The following is a 4050-nucleotide window of genomic DNA, read 5'->3' as shown; positions in this document are numbered from 1 at the left end:
ACTGGGGTTTCTGGGCGTGTGAGGCCCGTGGAGGCTTGCTGAGCTGGCAGCCCTTGTGGTGGGAGGAGAGGCCCAATCCCAAGGGCCACCCGCAGCGGGGGGAGAAAGTCTCTCTACTTTGGGGTAGTTCCTGCTCTTGATCCAGGGGTCCCCACTTTGACTGGCATGTTCTGATTTCAGAAATAAAACTAAATGTCTTGTTTTGGAAAGTTAATCTTCCAAACGCAGTAGATCAGAGTTAATAAATTAGAGGTGGGACAAGAAGAGTGGCATGGGTTGGTCCCAACAGCAGATTTGTTTCTTTACTTCTCGCCTGCCCCCCAAACCCACTTCCTTGGCCTCTTAATCCAGACCTTACTCCAGCATCTCTATATCCCCCCTCCAACATGTAGGCGCATGTGTGCACGCACACGCACATACATTCTGCTCCCTCATAGAACCACACAAACAGGGAGAGGTGGGAATTTGGGTAATTGCAGAGGAAAAGGGAAGAAGTTGTGTCCCCAACATAGGCCACTCAGGAGAAGCATCCCTGTTAGGCATGACAGGATCTTTGTCACTAGAAGGAAAGCTACATCCGCACATTAGACCCTGAAGTGAGAGTTGCATCCCCCGTCCAAGTTAGTAAGGAACCAGGGGGTGCCGGACAGCCTTTGGTGACAGGAGGAAACAGACACTGGAAACCCCGGTCTGGCCATTTTACACCTCAGCTGTCACCTGTTTTGACAAATCAAAGGCACCCTTGCTCATCTCCAACCCATACCAGTTCTTTAGTGCCTGTGGCTCTGATAGTAGACGGCTGGCTCCCCCTTGTGCCTGAGAAGGACCCAAGTAAAACCCCCGAAACTCACTGGAACTTTCAGGCAGTAGGGTAACTCCTAAAGAGCCAGATTTGGGGTGGTTTTTTTTTTTTAAAGTTTATTTATTTATTTTGAAAGAGAGAGAGAGAGAACAAGCACACAAGCAGGGGAGGAGCAGAGAGAGAGGAAGAGAGAGAGAATCCCAAGCAGCCTCTGCCCTGTCAGCACAGAGCCTGATGCGGGGCTTGAGCTCCTGGAACTGTGAGATCGTGACCTGAGCCAAAATCAAGAGTGGGATGCTTAACCAGCTGGGCCACCCACGCACCCCCAGATTCTGGTTTTAGGATAAAGTAACCAACCGTATTAAGGCTGCCACAAATGCCCTCTAAATGTCTGTGTGTCTCCAGCCTCTATCCGAGCTCTCTTTTCCTGTTGTATATTGACATTTACTTTGTACCTTAGATCCGTAACCAGTGCTGCTTTCCTCAGCCACCACTCCTGGGTGCCTTCTCAGTGTCATCCTTTTGATTTTCATCCTCCACAAATGCCTCTTCCCAGCTCTGTAGTTCAAGATGCATAAAGTGAGGAAAGGGTCCTGCAGAGGCTCTCTGCTTCTCTTTACACAGAACTCTCTCCCCTGTGTTTTCATTGGAAAATTCCTCCTGGCATTGTAAACAGTCAGGTCAGAGAAGATACCCTGCTTTCGAGCACTGGAGAGGGCAGAGTACCCCTTGATCCTGTTGATGATGCCACCATGTGCAGGAGCCCCACTCCCGCATGTGAAATGCATATGGTGCGAGGTCAGATTTCCCCAAGGCTGGATACAAGAGGGTTCTAGAAGTAGAGAGGTTGTTTGTTTTGTTTTACTTGCCAAGTTATTGGATAGTACAAAGATAGCAAGTGAATTCAATCCTTGTATGGCTGTGTATGATACTCAGCTGTTATGAACAAGGTGGAGGGGAGGCTGGAGGCAGTTTGGCCATTATGGAGGATGTAAAGATGGCTGCGGTCTGAATCCCCACCCACTAGGAATTCACAAGCGCAAAAGAGCAATTCCATACAAGACAGAGTGAGTCTAAGTGGATTAGAATAGCAGCCTAGGTACAGATTGTTGCCAGAATTATTTGGAGGGGGGGATTACAGAGTGGGGCAACAGTCAGGAAATTTTTGGGGAAAAGGAGGTCAGGGCAGGGTAAAGGAACATCCAAAGAAAACCTGGGCATGTTTGGAAACTGGTACTTGTGTGTGGTTCCAGTATCAGTGAGTTGTCAATGGAATTTGACCTCAAGGCAGAACTAAAGAGGTTTAAATATTTTTTTAGAATTATCCAGAGACAAATGGTTGGATGAAAACGCTTACCGTTATTTCGGAGAAAGCAAACTTCCGAGGGTAAGAAAGCTAGAGAGTAATCTATTATCAATGCAAGGCAGTAATTCTGCTGAAATGACTAAAGGTCAGTCCAGAAAACTGGGTTGGATTGTAGAAGATGAAGGAAACAATTTTCTGCTAAACCCGTTTGCTGGATCAAAAGTAAGAGATAAAGAATACATGATACTTGGATATTGCATATACTTCAAATTTAATATATTAAAAAGTGGAAACCTGGGTCTTCCCTCCAAATTAGCTGATCTTTTATGAAAGGTCTTGAATATTAGGCATGCTGGGCCAGGCATATGGGAGAGCAAAGCTGAAGGAAGGTGTCAGAATCAGGTAGGAGATGGAGGGGCCCCAAAGCTGGCTCCAGGGATGGGCCCTACGAGGACAGCAAAATGTCTAAAATCCAACCCAGATTCAGCTCTGGTTTGGACAAGTGGGTCAAATCCTAGGCACTGCATGCACCTAGGCAGTGGGAAATGCTTCCATTCTTGAAGAGAGAAGAACTGGGCTTACCTATCAACCAGCGGCTGTGGTGCTATGGCTTGGGAGGAAGAGACAGGAGCGGGAGCTGGGAGCATCGTATAGTGCCAGAAAGTAAAGAAATGTTAATAAAAACAAAAGGATGAGGTCATATCAAAGGGACACCAGAGCCAACCTAAGAGAGCTCCCAGTGGCCAAAGTTGGAACAATTTGAGCAGCAAAATAAATAATATGGCATTGGACTATAACACAAAGTACAAAATAAGTACGCATGAATTCATAGGGATATAACAATATAATTGAATAAATAAGAGGAAGAGACAAATCTTCCGTACACAAGAATTCCAAATAATATAGGTAGGTATACTCTACTCCAAGAGATGGTGTGTAAACAAACCCTCACTCCATCCAACCCCACTATGGGCTACACTTTGGGGCTTGCTTCCAGAAGAAGAAAGAAGAAGAAAGAGAAAAATAATAGTTTCGCAGTGAAGAAACCTGGCCAGCACTACCTTAGCCAAGTAATGAAGCACCACCAGCCAATGTCACGTTCTGCTTGATACAATGTAATGAGAAGGGCACATCACCGGTGAACACATAACCTCAGTCTAAGCATACGGAAAACAGAGAAACCCTAATCGAAGGACCTGCCTAATACTCCTAAACTCTGTCAAGGTTAGAGAAAAACAAGGAAAGACTGAGAAACTGTCACAGACCAGAGGAGACTAAGGAGGTATGACAACCAAATCCTGCGTGGTACCCTGAGTTGGATCCTGGACGGAAAAAGGACATTAGTGGAAAGTCTGCTGAAATCCGAATGAAGTTTGGCATTTAGTTAAACATAAATGTACCAATGTTAACTGCATAGATTCAACAAATGTACCAGAGTTATAGAAGATGTTAATATTAAGTGAAAATGGGTAAAGGGCATATGGGGACTCATTGTGCTATCTTGGCAACTTTTCTGTGAATCTTAAACTATTCCCAAAAAAAGTTCATTAAAAAAGTAAAATTCTTAGGGTGCCTGGGTGGCTCAGTTGGTTAAGCATCCAACCTGGGTTTAGGTCATGATCTTATAGTTTTTAGGTTCGAGCCCCACACTGGGCTCTCTGTTGACAGCTCGGAGCCTGGAGCCTGCTTTGGATTCTATGTCTCTCCCTCTCTCTGCCTCTCCCCTGCTTGCACTCTGTCGCTCTGTCTCTCTCAAAAATAAATAAATGTTAAAAATATATATAGAATAAAGTTCTTGACTATAATAACATATATGTGGGAAGGGGTAAATAGAATTAAAATATTCTGAGGGACTTGATTTACCCATAAAGAGGATAAAGGCTTTGTATAACAATTTGATAGGTTAAATGTATATATTGCATTAAAGGGTAACCTTTAAAAT

This window comes from Suricata suricatta, chromosome 4, assembly GCF_006229205.1.
Source record: "Suricata suricatta isolate VVHF042 chromosome 4, meerkat_22Aug2017_6uvM2_HiC, whole genome shotgun sequence".
NCBI classification, from domain to species: domain Eukaryota; kingdom Metazoa; phylum Chordata; class Mammalia; order Carnivora; family Herpestidae; genus Suricata; species Suricata suricatta.
This window is presented reverse-complemented; position numbering follows the sequence as displayed.